This window comes from Argiope bruennichi, chromosome 4, assembly GCF_947563725.1.
Source record: "Argiope bruennichi chromosome 4, qqArgBrue1.1, whole genome shotgun sequence".
Classification (NCBI taxonomy): Eukaryota; Metazoa; Arthropoda; class Arachnida; order Araneae; family Araneidae; genus Argiope; species Argiope bruennichi.
This window is the reverse complement of record NC_079154.1, coordinates 93,801,934-93,819,237: the sequence shown is the minus strand read 5'-3', so window position 1 is coordinate 93,819,237 and position 17,304 is coordinate 93,801,934. Positions and strand designations below refer to the sequence as shown.

At 27.2% G+C, this 17,304-nt stretch overlaps 1 protein-coding gene across 2 annotated transcripts in view; it reads left to right on the top strand.

The window, feature by feature from the left end:
* Window positions 1-17,304, top strand: part of LOC129967094 (ras association domain-containing protein 10-like) — an 84,184-nt gene that overhangs the window by 56,490 nt on the left and 10,390 nt on the right. The window contains exon 2 of one of the 2 annotated variants that reach the window (XM_056081760.1): window positions 1,958-2,008. The exons of the other annotated variant lie outside the window; for it this stretch is intronic. The gene's annotated coding sequence lies outside the window, so the exon portion shown is untranslated. The remainder of the gene's footprint in view (window positions 1-1,957; window positions 2,009-17,304) is intronic. 2 annotated transcript variants of the gene reach the window in all.

Here is a 17,304-nt window from a genome sequence, read left to right as displayed (position 1 = left end):
GGGTTGAGGGTATGTTGAAGTGTGTGCTCTGAATCATCAATCATGTGTTTTTGTGCGAAATTATTCATCATCAATGGGATGTGCAATATTGTTTTATAAATAAGAGATTTGCATATTACTACAAATGAATTGGGTTATTTCATGTGATTAACAATACTGGATGAATTTAAAAAAGAACGATACGGATATGTTAAAAACAAAGTTTAAATTGCTTAAGACATTGTATTTTACTTTTTGTCGATTTGTGTGGGAAGTCTTAAAAAATTACTTTGTTTATATGCATTTCCATTTTGGGATATAATTCTGTTGAAATGTAAGAGCTTTATACAGTGCTTTGAGAGACATTATTTTAAATTGTTTTGACTTTTTAAATTGAAAAAGAATGATTTAATCCTGTTTGCTTTCAAATGCTTTTGACAAAAGAAGTTACAAGGTATTGTGCAGGCGCTAAACAAAGATTTTCGAATAATGGTTATAATTCATTGAGATTAATACATTTTAAAAAATGAAATCTATTCACACTGTTTTACCAACTGTGCACATTAAAATAACTAAAAAATTTCTGAGAAATTGTAAATTTTTTTCTGTTTACTGATTTATGTTAATCTAATTGATTTTAATTTTTTTTTAAAGTTATATACATGTTTCTCTTTATTCTACAAATTTAAAAACGTTGTTTTATGGATACATCATAAGTTAGAAATTAATTGTATTCATAGCTTTTTAAGCAGTTAGAAGAACGTATGTAATTTTATTCTATGTGATTTAAACAACTGAAATCAACCGTTGTCAAATTTGAATAAAATATATTTCATGCTAAAAATGAAAATATAAAACTTTAAAATATTCTGGCTATATGGGTAAATTTCATTCAACAACATCATTTTGCTTTTAAATGCATTTATATGTTTATCCCTATACTTTGAATGCATATTTTTACCTCTCCCACAAATAAATACAATTTTGAATATATGTATAATGTATCTACAAAAATAATGACTTATAGAAAGTGTGCTGAAATGTAATTTCAATACGAGTTCAAAATAACATATAATTATTTATGGAAATCTATTTTACAATTAATCAGCCAGACACTTAGATCTCCTAAAACAGACACCTGACATACATCTTTTAATCAAGATTTTCCATTCCTATTTGCATTTAATGAGAAAATCCATAATCAAATGGGCGTTTCTAATCCACTTTTCTAAGTTTTCTAATAGCGCATTCAGCAATTGAAAGAAAGAGTGAACACAATGAGAGAGATATAGAGAAAAACTTTCCTTTTGCTTATCCTCCTATCCTATATAATGATGGCGGAAGTGTAATGATGACGAAGTTCCTTCTTTATTCATTCTCTTCTATGCTGAATATGTTGCGTAATGGATTCTTCTCCAGCAACAAAGCAAAGAAAAAATAAAACCTCAGGTGATTATATGGGTCGAAAAACAAGAAATACTTTTTAAAAATCTCTTGAAAAGGAAAAAAAAAATTAAGAAAAAAGAGCGTACGAATAAAAAAAAGACCCTGCATTCCTGCTGAAAGGTAATGCAGTCATCAACCTTCTTTTCCCTTACTGCTTGCTGTCTTGATAAGCAATCTTCGACTCCCTAAACGTACGCGGCATTCTTACTTTATCTAGGTTGATTTGTTTCAGACGCAGAATATGTTGTTTGGTTTGTTCACAGCTGTGTGCTTTTTTCTTTTTCTTTTTAATAGCCAGGTCAATAGGGCTAAAAATTAATCTGACCTACTGTAGCCTGAGGGAGAGCTGTTTGAAGTTTTGATTTTCTTTGTGCAGATCTCTCCCAAGTGCCTTGCTACATATCAATCATATGTCACCGCCGCGATGGATGCTATTTCTTTCAATCCTTTGTTCATTCTGATTACCTAACCAGATTGTTGAGAAGTAAACTGATGTGATTGTAATTGCATTCATTTTTTTCTCCTTTTCTAGGTATGATTATCTAAGGAAAAGCATGAAAATTGGCTCATCACGACGGGAAAGGTATAACCTTACGTTTCTTAGAAATTGTCATGTAATTTTGTATTAATTTGTAACCACAGTGAATAAATTCCACCTATTTAATGTCACTGTAATCACTGTGAAAGATGTCTTTGTATGGTATACCGAGATATATTTTTAAAATTTTATTTTCTTTATGCACTCAGTTTTTTTTTTCTGTTTGATCTGAATCCGTCACGCTGATTCTTAGAGTCAAATTAAGTTAATGGATATTCATTCCTTGAATTCCATTAAAAATTCTTTGAAACATCAAAAATGATTTTTATCTCTTATCGACTCTAAAAATTGTTGTGCAATATTCGAAGAATCACTCACATATGCATGAATATTTCTAGCATGCCATAGATTTCAGTTAAGATTAAAGACATAATGCAGTTTTTAGTTGAAATCAAGCTCGTCCAATTTGAGTAAAAGATATCGCATAGTAAAAATAACAATATAAAATTTTAAAAAATAAAATATAAGTAAATTTAATTGAACAACATCACTTTGCTATTAATTGTCTCATCATTTTACATCATTTGTAACACATCAATTTGCATCATTTGCTAACATCCATTTTTCATCATTTGCTAACACATCAATTTGCATCATTTGCTAACATCCATTTTTCATCATTTGCTAACACATCATTTTCCTATTAATTTGCATCATTTGCCCATTTAATGTTACTGCAATCACTGTGAAAAATATCTTTATGTGGCATACCGATATATCCTTTTTATTTTATTTTATTTATGTAATCAGTTTTTTTTTCTTTTACTTTTTGATCTAAATCAGTCAAATTAAATTAATAGTTATTCATTCCTTGAATTCCATTAAAAATTACTTTGAAACATCAAAAAGTCTTTTTATCTCTTAACAACTATAAAAATTGCTGTGCAATATTTGAAGAATTATTCACATATGCATGAATATTTCTAGCATGCCATAGATTTCAGTTAAGATTAAAGAATATTTCTAGCATGCCATAGATTTCAGTTAAGATTAAAGAATGTTTCTAGCATGCCATAGATTTCAGTTAAGATTAAAGAATATTTCTAGCATGCCATAGATTTCAGTTAAGATTAAGGACATAATTTCATTTTTTAGTTGAAATCAATGTCGTCCAATTTGAGTAAAAGATATCGCATAATAAAAATAACAATATAAAATTTAAAAAAATAACATATAAGTAAATTTAATTGAACAACATCACTTTGCTATTAATTGTCTCATCATTTTACATCATTTGTAACACATCAATTTGCATCATTTGCTAATATCCATATTTCATCATTTGCTAACTCATCATTTTGCTATTAATTTGCATCATTTGCCCATTTAATGTCACCTCAATCACTGTGAAAAATATCTTTGTGTGGCATACCGAGATATCTTTTTCTTTTCTTTTCTTTCCTTTATGTAATCAGTTTTTTTTTCTCGTTTCATCTGAATCAGTCAAATTAAATGAATGGTTATTCATTCCTTGAATTCCATTACTGTACAATATTCGAATAATCAGTCACATATGCTTGAGTATTTTATTGACATGTCATAGTTGTCAGTTAGCATTAAAGGCACAATGCAGTTTTTTAGAAATAATATTTCTCTGTAAGAAAACTGGATTTTTATACGATATTAGATACGATTTTCTAGTCACTTTGCAAAATTTATAATGTTATTCTTAGGGAAATTTATAATTTTGATGTAAAAAAATAATACATTGTAATAGTGCTTAAAATATCGATATATTTTTGATGTTCTTTAGATAGAAAAATAATTCCTGAAAAAAAAGAATAATTGTTTAAATCTTTTCTTGGAATTTTCTTTTCATAAAGGCCTAAACATTTTTTACAAAACAAGAGATTAAAACTCAAGAACTCAAAATAAATCCTTTTGAAAAATTCCTTTTTAATGTTCTCTCCCTATATTAAATTAAAACATCATACTCAGAAAAATATTTTATTATTTATTACAAAAATGCTTTATTATTATAAAAAAATATTTTATTATTATTTTACGGCAAAGGTATATGAAACGAGATATGAATAATATAAGAAAGAAAATAATATGTGGTCAACGGATGTTAAAGTGAGTAAATGTTACATAAGTGCCTTACCAAGAAATTACATCTTCTCATAAATTTTTACTTGTTTAAAACTATGAGTGAGTATAACAAGTTAACAATGATAATATTAAATGTTTTTCAAAATGCATTTTTAGAAGAATTTCGACTCGTTGCATGGTCTAAATATTTTACAGATTTTCAATTGACTTATAAGTACTCAATAAGAAAGTATATCTCAGAAGGATCATAAAGGGAAACATATTTGTATAAAGATGCATAAAACTCTTTAGAAGAATTACTTTTTCTATCTGAAAATGAATTTCAACTTTTGTAGGAAACAACCCATATAAAAAGAATATCCGAATCCATTACTTCTAAAATTCCAACAACATTCCAACAACAAATCTATTATTTCTTATATCCTTTTAGCTTAGATCACCTCTCTGAACCAGTATATAAAAGGAACTGATTTTTGAGAAACAATGCTCTGCATAACTTGACAAATGGTTAAATATTAATTAGAAATAGTTTACGAACTTAATTGGATATGTACACTCAGATTATGAAAACATTTCAATAACGTCATATAATCCGATTTAAATATACATTAAAAAGTAATTGTTTTTATTATTAATTTAAATTCTGAAAACGTATAAACGTATAAAGCAAAGCAGAACATACGTCAAAATAATTTGATTTGCAAAAGCAGAGTCTCAACGTATGCATATATTTGAAAAGACTAAGACTCATTGCTTTAAGAAAAGTTGGGCAATGTCTAAAAACCATTCAAATATAAATATAGGATATTTATACTTCCATATCTATAGATTTTGTTAAGATTTCACTTTAGTACTTTTGACAACTCTATGTCTTTTTAATATCAAGGTCCATTTTCACGCACATTAACTCTTTCAAGCAGATGTAACTTCTTTTGCTGATATTTATTTATCCAATCATATTTTGTCACCCCTCACGCGTGTTGGTTGGAAAAATAACCGAGATAATTTGCATTCAAATTGCTATTTTTACATTTGGGTTGTGTCACACCCAACACACTTGCCCGCGTTTCTATTCTAGAAGCTAGTTCTATCAATCTTGGAGCTTAAGTAGTCTCTTGCAGTCTATTACATCATATTGCATATGCAAATATCCGTTATAAATGGAGCCATATTCATTTTTTTTCTTTTCCTGACATTTAATGAGTTTGAACAGTATGAAGATTTTATTTTTATATATTAATTTCATGAAGAGTTTTTCTCGATATTGTAAGATGTTCGCTCATTGTTTCCAGAGTATACATGTTTTGGAAGGTATTTCAAGCCGCAATCTGTAATATTTTAAATGTTTTAGGAACAAGGACACATTTTATATTTTCATTAATATTTTAGTGAATTTTCAATAAAGGGGTATTGAAATCATTTAAGTGACTTTAAGGAAAACCAAGATGTATTATTCTGCATAGAGACCTAACCTAAAGCTAAAAAAAAAATACGTACGTTATTAAAGTCTTATTAAAATATTTCAGAAATATGTTACCAAGATTAAAACGCATAATATCCTTTCGTATCATCATTTTTATAAAAAAAAATCTCCTTTGTCTAAGCGAAAAAAGCTATAAAAATTCTATTTAAATTTCAAACATAAATAATAGCATACACATTTGATTCTTAAAATTTCCCAAGTTAAGTAAATACGAAAAGTTTTCACTTTTTAAAGCACACATGCATCTTTACATGTTAAATTTGTTCATTAAGCCTCTATCTTTCAATACTCGTTCAGGGAAACAATTTTATATGAAAGGTATACGAAAATAATAATTGATATATAAAATATTATGTTATTATTTTCTTAATAAGAAAATATTCCTTTTTTCAGTCCTTATTACACCAGGAGCAAGCATTTTTTTTTTAATTTTAAGAAAATGCCTATAATATTTTGAAGAAATTCTGAAAATTTGTTAGAATTTTGTATAAAATCTGTGCTATCCAGTTGACATAAGAATCGAATTTTAATTATTAAAAATCCATATTTTTAATGCATAAAATTTATTATCTGGGCTTGATAAACAGTTTAATTTAAAAGTCCATTCTAAATTAATAAATAAAGAAGATATATGAAACGAATACAGATTCCACTTTTTCTGGAACAAAAGGCTTTAGAATGTGCTTAATTCGATAAATCTCACATTTGTATAGTTAAACATATATATAGTTTGTAATGTTCTTTTCATCATATTTTGATTATATTTCCATGCCTTAAGATTTACAGTTTCTTCATTAGAAATTCAGAAGATTATAATTTATAATTTACAAATTGAAGTTTATGATTTAGTAGTGACATAATTATTAGCACGAAAAATTTATTTGTCAGCCAAACTGGATAGGTTTGCGCATATTCATCTAGGACTACATTTAGTCTTTGGATTTTAAACTTGATTAAAACAAGTGAGGAAATTAGTAACAGTTATTCATTCTATTTTAAGAATAAAAATTTATAAAGTCTTTCCATGCTAAAAATCAGTTTGATGGCTGAGCTGACATTTATCACAGACATTTCATGTCAAATATCTTTTCTCTTTTATCCTAACTATTTTATATGTTTAATTTATAATTTATGATCTATTTTAAAGCAATGTAAAAATAAAATATCTTACTTATAAGAATATCTCTTTTAAAAGCTAAGATGGTATGTTCCTAAGATGTTTTCCAATTGCTTAACGTTTAAATCATAATTTTTTCTCTCATTCTTCAAGTATTCATAATTTTGTTCAAAATGTGAGACAACATTTATTTCTTTATTGTAAATTCTTAGTTTTATTATATTGATGCAGAGCTTGTTATATTTAGCTGATTTAAATTTGAAGGTCAAGGGTGGATGACCCAAAAGAAGATATATCATCTTGATCTCATTTATGGCCTCGCCCTTATAAAAATACGCCCAACATGTAACCCATTAAAATGTAAAGCGCGTGCTTCTCAAAATGTTTCTAAACAATCACGCACCTTTGGATTATGTAAAATTTTGTGAGTTTTTTAAATCTCGTTTAACTCATATATTACAAAATTGTAAAACATTACCATCATACAATTAATAATCATGTTTTTTATCAGATAGGCTCTAAATCCATGATATATCTGCCAATCAGCTTAGCATTATTTGCTATGCTTCTATAAAATATTCAGATTTAAAGATTCTAGTTCAAATTTTATGATCCTGGGTTAAAAAGACCTGAAAATGTGCAGCAAAAAATGCTGTTTTATATTTAAAAAAATGCGTATTCTTTTTAGAAGATTCATAAACTCTTTAAAAAAATTAAATGATTCATAATCATTACTTTTAAAGGTGCTAGACTTTGGGAACTTTAATTAATGCATCACCTTCGAAGGTACTTGAATTAGAATTTATTTAGAAGGTACACTGCAGAAAGAAATTATCAAACATATAATTAGGGATTAACGCGAGCGATTTAACGAGGTTTATTAAGAAACCAAAAGAAGAGAGAGATATTTTTTTTCAAGAGAAATTTAGTAAATATATGATATGACAAAAATATATAATGATTCAATATTAAGAATACTTTTTGAAAAGAATTTTTCACTCACACACACACATTTGAAACAAAAGTTCATTTCACGAAGGAAAAATAAAAAATTATTTTCAATTATTTTCTTTTCAAGATCTTCTTTCTTTTCAAAAGTTTTATAAATTGTTAAAATCTTGAAAATTGTGGCAAATAAAACACGTTATTTCTGAAATGTCAAATGGATTAATCATATATTTTTCTGATAAACTTTTTGTACTGCGACTATTACCTTGAAAGGAATATTTTCGGTAAACAGTATTATCAAAACCATAATTAATTATGAATATTAAATTATCTTCTTAAAATATGATTTTGAAATATTGTTTTTTTTCTAAAAAATATGTATTACTATTTACAATCGTCCTATTCAATTTCCTATTTCCATACCTATTTCGAGCATATTAACACAACTTAATTTCATCATAATGAAGATTTCAGATTTTCCTTCTAATTTCAGCGAAATATGATAGTACTTTTAATGTAACCAATCATGGATGGATATTCAAATAATTATGTTAGTTTATTACAATTTTTTAAAGTATAGTAAATTAACTGATAAAATATAATAATATTTTATGTAATTTTTTCGACATTAAAATTTTCTTTTATCTTCATGCAGTAAATTAAATAGATCCTCTATTCTCTTTTATTTTTTTGCCATATATTATTTATTTTGAAGGCATGAAATTGAATACTAAATGAAGACTTTTTTTATACGATATAAAATATAAATTTTTACCTTTTTTTTAATAAAAATTTTGTTTAAAAGTTTTTTTTATTATGGATTTTTTTCTTGCATGAATAAATTTTTTAACAATCAAAATATTTGCAGAGAAATCTCTTGGTGAAATTTCATCAACATTGGCAGGAGTTCTGGATCATCTTTATTCGAATTACATTAATATTTTTAAATAAAAGCATGAAAATGAATTTCTTTTCGTATATCAATCTATAATTATTCCTTAATATAGATTGTTTCCTTTCATTTTGTTTTACTTTTAAGAAAGTTATATTTGCGTAGTAAAGAAAACTCAATTTCTTCCATAAGTGTAATTCTGGATTATCTGAAAATCTAAAAATGTTATGAATGGAAAATTTTTTCAAAATTTAAGCTAAATTAAATTGTATTTTAACTCTAATTAAAAGCTTTTGTTAATGTTTTAAGAAACGGGGCTTCAAAATATTGCATTTTAAATGTAATATTTTAATCTAAATCTCTTAAAATATTTCATTTTTTTTAAATAATTCATTTATAAAAAATAATTTTTATATAAAAAATTTTTTAAAAATATGTATAATAATATAAATTTATTAATCTATTTAAATAAAAAAATTATTGTGATGAATTTTATTAATATATATATATATATATATATATATATATATATATATATATATATATATATATATATATACTTTTTCTGATTTTTTTTAATCTCATATAAAAAATATGTGCATTCTCTCAGGCTTCCAGGTAATTTAACTGTTAAAGTAAGCAGATATTCCATGCTGTGAAATAATAACATATTTTTTTTCTAATGTTTATTGCAATTGTTATTTCCTCATTTCAAAGAGCATACCTTTAACATTAAACCTAATTGAAAGTTCAAGGTCTAGGGTGGATGCCTGCAAAACAGATATTTCATACCAATCTCACCTGGATCCCACCCTTTAAAAATGTGCCCGACTCTATTTAGTATTTCGCACCCGTCCACGCACTGCTTCAACAAATCAGCACAAACCCGAAACAATGGTAATGACGAAGGCACCAACAAACACATCATCTCACACTTCTGAAACAAAGTAAAGTAGTAGTAAATGATTAAAAACCGCAAGACCAACTGTTGGGTGTGGTCAGCTGACCAGTGCTTGAGACTTCCGCAATCTCTTCGCTACAACCTTGGCCTTCCTACTGAAAGGCCATTATCCTTGTGATACTTAGGTGAGGAACTAGAAAATGACGTCATGCCTTTTATTATTTTTATACCGCCCTCCCCCATTTCTAGTGGGTGGTCTTCAAAGGGTCCTCTCCATATAAAAAGATTAATTACGGCTGTTAGTGAGTTTTTCTGCGTCACACCTGTTAAGAATTCTATTCTGCAGGGATGGTTCAGATTCCGTAATTAAGAACATTAGCCAGATGATGTAACTTAGTTCAAGTAGCTCTGAATTATCGCTCGCATTTAGATTTTGCCTGCTTTTGCTGTAACCTTTTTCATATTTTATTACTGGTTATATTCGGAAAAATAAACAGAGCCGTTAAAAAAGGGGCATCCAAGATATAAATAAAGAGGAATGAAAAGTTCAATTTTAGCTTACATGAACTTTCTTCTTCTCTCTGTCAGTGAAACGCTTTCTTTCCTTTATTCTTTGAGCCTAATTTTAAATTAACCAATCAACATTATCATTCAATTATGCCAAATATATCTTATATAGATACATAGTCAAGTCCTCTAAGAGAATGAGAACAGAAATGTCTATTTCGTTTAGTTATATTAACGTCCCGTTGTAAAGCAACACTAGGGCTATTTTGGGACGGACTTCGTAATTTTGAACCGCGGTCAGATGACGAGGACGACACCTGAGCTGGCATCCCCTCTCCACACCACACCAGCGGGAGGACGTTTGGCATGACGGATTTAACGTGCAACAGACCCCCTTACACGACGGTTCTTCGGAGAAATCGGGTCTCGAACCTGAAACCCTACGGCTCACAAGCCGAGACCTTACCACCAGGCCACCGCAGCCCTCATTTAGTTCGTATAAATGACCTGATAAAAAATCTTTCTACAAGAATTTTGGCAAAAATGAAAGCATTAAAAAACAAAAATAACCCCGGATTTATAAAAAAAGAAATAGGATATAACTTTTACTTTAATGTTTTCTCTATAAAATAAATAGGTCCTATTATTTTTGGCATTTCAAAATATTTATAATTTTTGTCCTTCTCGTCAAAACAGAGAAATCAATCCATGCTTAATTAGTTATATGACAATTATAGTTTCTTATATTGAAGTTTCTGAAGTATATTTACTTTCCAAATTACATTCAACTTGAAATTTAAAATTTTTATCCTCAATAAAAAAAAAAATCAATAGTAAAACTATGATAAAATGTTAAGATAAATTCGATATTAAAGTCGAAGAAAATTACATTTCTTGAAATAATAATTTTTTTAGTATTCATTTTTAAATTGCTTGGCAATTTAATTTTATTTGGTGATAATAACATTTTTCTTTGACAAAAAACATATTAAAATTTATCAAAAATTTTAGAAAATATTAAAAATCAATGAATTGAATCAAAACTCGGCATAAAAAATTTTTGTTAAAATGCGCTTCATTTTTATCTTTGTTTTACTCATATTTTTTAGTAAGACATTCAATTTTTTCAGAATTTTAATTTTCCTTTCGAATAAATAAAATTATATACAATCTTTTTAAGGCAAAACTTATTTTAAAAAGTTGCGTTTATTAGTGTATGCGCACATTTGAAGAATAAAATTACTGACAATGCATTGTAACCACTCCGACTGATTCTAAGGATGAAAAACTTGTTATTTCTTTAACTACTTATACATTAATACATGATGAATTATTAATAATTAATTACCACATAAATCTTGAATCATAATTTTTATTTGAAATTTTATGCTTCATTTATAGTGTTTCCAAACTTTATATATTTTATGCAATTTCTGATAAAACATTTCATTTATAGAAAAATATTTTTCTTTATTTATAATTTTATAAATAATTATTTGTATTAATTAATCTCAAGCATGATACACAAAAACTATCGCCGATTTAAAACTAGTTGCAACAAGGCAGCTTTACTTTATCCTCGTAATAAACGTTGAATGAATGAATATAAATTTGATGCGCCACTTGTAGATAAATTTTATCCTACATTCAAACTTTTATTAATAATTATTTATATAATGCATTCCCAGACATGATCCGATGAAACTACCAACGATATAAAATCAGTTTCAACGAGGCAGATCTTCTCGTGCCCGAGTTGTTCCAACAAAGCAATCTCAGTTGCAGTCGCAACCGGGGAGGGGGGTAGTTTCACGAAAATTGAACAAGATCAAAACGTGCAACACGCGACGCCTGATCGATTTCTTGGTAATCACAACCCCCTCCTAGTCTATCCCCAGGCGCAGGAATTCTGTCGTAATTCTTATGCAAATGGTGATCAGCCGTAACCTTTTCAGTTACCATCCGGATATCATGACGTCGGCAGATGCACAGGCGATTAACGTACAAGTCCATTGTCCGACTAATTTATTCATTGTTCCTCGTGCTGATACCATCGACGGAGTGAGGAAAAATGGATATCAATTGTTCTCGAATTAACCTGGAAATCGCGGTCACCGTTTGATACCTCGTACTTCACTGTTCATCATAATATAAGCATTTTCATATGAATTAAGCCTTTCATAGAGTGGGATATTATGCATTATTATATTGAAGTGCCCACACACATTGTGTTTATTTGTAGGCTTTAAAAAAAATTGCTGGAATTGTATCCATTGAATAAGTTGGTGAAAGATTAATCGTCCACTTCTTTTATTCAATGTTTCTAAGGTTTTTCATCTTGGAGTGACCCCGTGGGCTTAGTTGGGTATAGACGTAAATGTAAATAGCCAATGTATAAAAGCGAATAATGAGAAAATAAAAGAGACGATAGTAACAATGCATTTAAAATTGCTAAGTAATTTGTATGAAATGGCATTTACATTTTAGTCTATGTTTATAATAGACATAATATTGAAATGATATTAATCCGATAGATCTTCTTGTAGAATTAATAAACATATTTCAGTTTTACTAAGTTATTTGATAAAAAATAACACAAATTTAGAATAAATAAAAAAGCATGCAAAAGTAAGCAGTTTTACACTTAAATCTATTATAATATTCTGGTAAGTCCTTCAACTTTGCCTTCCATTATATTCGTTCGTTTTCATTTTATTTTATTTCAATGAAGAATGAAGTGAAAAATCCATATATTCATAGATGAATATCATGAATTGTTGTAGCAATGTATTTTTGATATTTTTAAAGCTAGGTTTCTTATTGGTTACTTTCCTGACATTTTCTTTTGCTTTTGATATTTTAAAAAGAAAAAAATAAGCTTGTGGTTACAACCTTTGATCTACATGCATTCAACTGATTGGGTATCACGCCTTGTGGTTTTATCGGAATTCCGAGTATATAATGTACTGGATCAAAGCGAATTCCTTAAAAAAAATCGAGCTAATATTTTCATATTTAAGTAATGTCACGTGATAAAATTTCTTTAATGAACTTAATATAAAAATACAGATATGCACAATGTGAATTACAAGTGTCTCGAAAAAATAAAAAAAATAATAATATTTATAATTTTTAGACTCATTACCAGTAAATTTAAGAGAATAAAAAGGATACTATCCGTTTTTGAAATAAAAAACAAAATTTAAAAAATCCCCTAGGTATTCCATTAAACATGTATTTGTTAATACCTTTGTAAATCTCAAATGATGTAGAATATAAATTTATTTGCAAATAATGCATATTTAGCAATGAGTTTTCATTAGATTTCAGTGATACCCAGCATACTTAGAATTATAACATTGCTAGAAACGTTTTTAATATATTTTTGTCAGTATTAATTATTTAAGTCATATTTTTAGTGTCTTTCCCTTGAACATAATGAATTGACTTAATAATTTCTTTTTCAAAATAACACTTCCTGGGATTAATCCTTTGGCTTAAATGAAAATAGAACTTTCCTTGCATATTGGATCACTCAATAGATGGCACTGGGAGCCTACATCTGTTTACATAATTTACCGTTAGTTTTTTAAAAAGCGGGAATCACAATCGATAGCTTAAAATTTCCTTGACTGTTGATGGTATGTACTGGCATTTCGTTTTTAATTTTAGTGCTAATTTTTGTTTTTACTGTTATTTTTGTTATTGTATTTTTACTTTGTAGTGGTTATTTTCTTCTAATTTGTTGTTTTGTATTTCCTTTCTGTTAAAATGGTATATCTCTTGAACATAATTTCAAGGAATTTTCGGGTCACGAGGAATCATTATTAGACAAATGTCTGTATTTCCTCACAGAAAAAATCCCTTTCTTTAAATTCCTGCCTGAGGGTGACCCTTGAAAAAGTCTTCAGGCTGGATTCTTTTTTTATAATTTTTTTGGTTTAATTTTTATTTGATTTTTTGATTTTCTTTTTAACTTGATTCTAATACTTTTGTATCAATTCATCTGTGTTTTAGAAGTAGCTGCAAATGCGCTCTCTAAATACTATAAAGTTCTTTTTTGGTTTTAGTTTAAATAGGTAATAAATTTTAGTTGCGATTTCGAAACTGTTTTGTTTCGTTTTCAAACTATTTCTTACTTTAGATTGGTTACTTATATATATATATATATATATATATATATATATATATATATATATATATATATATATATATATATATATATATATATATATATATATATATATATATATATATATATAATGCAGTTTCGAAGACAGTGAAAAAACTTTTTACATTTTAAAATTAATTTTAATTTCCATTCCGGGGAAGCATAATTATTTACAAGCAGAGCGCGGCATAAAGGCAGAAGTGGGGAAGAGGCCGAAATAAATTATCCCTCGTCTTATATAACCTGAGATTTGATAAAGAAAATATTACTTCATAGTGCTAATATAATTCGATAGGGATTCGATAATAGATTTCGATAGGGCAGGGAAACACAGGGAGAGTTTAAAAAAGAATTTCTCTCGTCAGCGGTATTTGTCCCTTCACGCAGAGTGTGGAAAACTTAGGCTTTTAGCCGATTCAGCAATTTTACAAAACTACTCTTGAATTAATTAAGTAGAGAAAGTGAAATTGGATCCCGAAATGAGATAAAATTTTAATATATATATATATATATATATATATATATATATATATATATATATATATATATATATTAATCTAATCGATGCTATTAGGATGGCATCACTGAAATATTATATATTCCATATAATCTCCGCAAATATCTTATATAAAAATGGAAATTTATATATATATATATATATATATATATATATATATATATATATATCAAGAAAATTATTTTAAATTTTACGTGTATTCGAATAACTTTATAAAGAAATTTCCTTTTTTATAAGATATTTGCGGAGATTCTATGGAATATATAATATTTCAGTGATGCCATCCTAATAGCATCGATTAGATTAAGTTGTTTCAAATTGCAGACGATAATAATATATTTCGAAAAATTTCAATTATGTTTCGTATAAATTTGGCAGTTATTCGTTACCGTTGTTTATGTTCTTAGCCAAAATGTGGCAACAAATCGACAGCCTTTGCCTACCAATAGCCTGGAACAATCCCTTACCATTTTATCGGTTAATCTGGCTTAGCGTTATAAATGAATCGTTTTATTTCTCCGTGACTTAGTTGGGAAAAAACTAAAGCTTCAAAAACAATTTTATCATTGAAGTCACTAAAATGAAACCTGCAACAACGTTTCATGAGTGTCTCAAGAATTTTAAGTATCTTACAGCTGAACCCCTAACGTCTTGGAATACTGCTATTAAACTTGTTCACGGAACCGATTTTCTTCCTATACTTACCACTTAAAAAAAACCCAACTCTCTTCTCGGAAGATTTGGAAGCCCACATAAACGCCAGGAAAAATAGGCGCGTTCCAATTATCAGATATGAACTTCTTTTACTTATTCAAGCGTAATATTTCCGCTTTTTTGGACGCGCTTTATCCAGTAAACTCTTGTTCTTGACAACGTGAAAGAATTCCCAATTGATCTAATTGAGGCTTCTTAACAATTTCCACGTCTGCACACGGATGCACAATAACATATGATTTCAAATTTATGATAGATTTTGGTCTTCTTTAATACTTCTGATTCTTTGAACCTTTTTATTTTAATCTGAGAATCATGAGAAAAGTCGTTGAATTCGTAATCGATCTGAAATAACTATTGATTCTTATTTCGTGCATTTTCTACCACTTGCTATTGTTTAAGGTTCATGTATTAACTTTTTTTAATAAAATAATTGGCTATTTTAAATAATGAGAAACCATTTCAACTTTAACGAAAATTCTTATAAAATTCAAGGGCATTTGTTGTTCAAGAAAATCAGATTATTGAAGAAAATCAAATTAAAAACAATTATATTTTGATGGTCATGAAATAGTAAAGGAATATATGCTTATCAAATTTTATTTATCATACATGTTGCTTTTGTTCTTTATGTAGATCAAAGATTACATTTCATGCTGAAATTTCAGAAATGAATCATCTATAAAACGTTGAGTTATTTATTATTTTATGAGCGTGATAAATTTAATGCATTTATTTGTATTCATATTAGTTAATTTAATTAGATCAATCCCTAATTCAAAAAATAAAAAGTTCTTTTATTTCAGTGAAATTATATTTAAAATTTATTATTCTTCCATTTTTATTTATTTATTTTTTAATCATTCTTTTTAATCTTAACTATTTATTATTCTTTTTCCCATTTATCATACTTTATTATCTAATATCACATTATTACCTTTTTCTAATCATTCCTAAAGTCAAGTATATTTTAGATTCAAATATATGTTTAATAAACTGTTATTCAAAAAGGAGCCAATAAGTTCATATAAATGTTAGTGAAAATGTTGAATTTCATACTCTTTTTTTACGTAATAAATGCAAAGCGCCTCATTGCTAAAAATTGTATATAAAATACACAATGAGTTAATATAACGCAATTTAGTGATCATAACACACGAATAAATGCATGAAAAACCCTTCTTTCCATACATAATGTTCAAAGTAATTTCGAATCGGTATGTTGATGAATGTATCCTAAAAGCATTACTCCTTTTCCATCACTGACGATTTTTAAATATTATGCTCAATCGAACATTTATATAGAAACTGTGCTGTTATAAAAAAATATTATCACTGTTATCCTACGCACAGATAAAAATCTAAGTGATTTTCAGTAAAAAATAGAAATTCTAACAGTTCTGCTTGTGAAGCTTCTATTTTAGTAAAATATAAGTGCCATAAAACTGTAGCTTATTATTAACGTAGAATTTGAAATTTCTCTTTTAATTTCAAGCACCTCAATCATTAAGCTAAGTACTAAAAAGATTCGATTTCAATAATACATTACATATTATAGCAACTTGCTTTAATTTATCATTTAGAAACAGAAGACTTGCTGTTATATTCAATAAATTCAGCAAGCACTTATTTTTTCTAAGTAGTGAATTTTTGATGAAGCTGAGCATGTATATCTCTGAAATAAGCCTATTTCAGAGATATGCTTGAAGTATGTTTAAATAAATTTTGTAATTTCAACTGAGTTTTATGCATTTTCATGTGAATTTATTATTTTCTCATAAAATCTTCGTTTAGTTCAAATAACATAATAATAACATATAATTCTAATTAAATATATTAATTAGAATTATATTTATACTAAATACTAATATTTACCTTTATATAAATACTAATATTTACCATTATATTTGATTTAATTTTCTTTCTACTGTGTTTCTTCTGATAATAAATTTAAGTTGTTGAAATCTCATATTTATTTT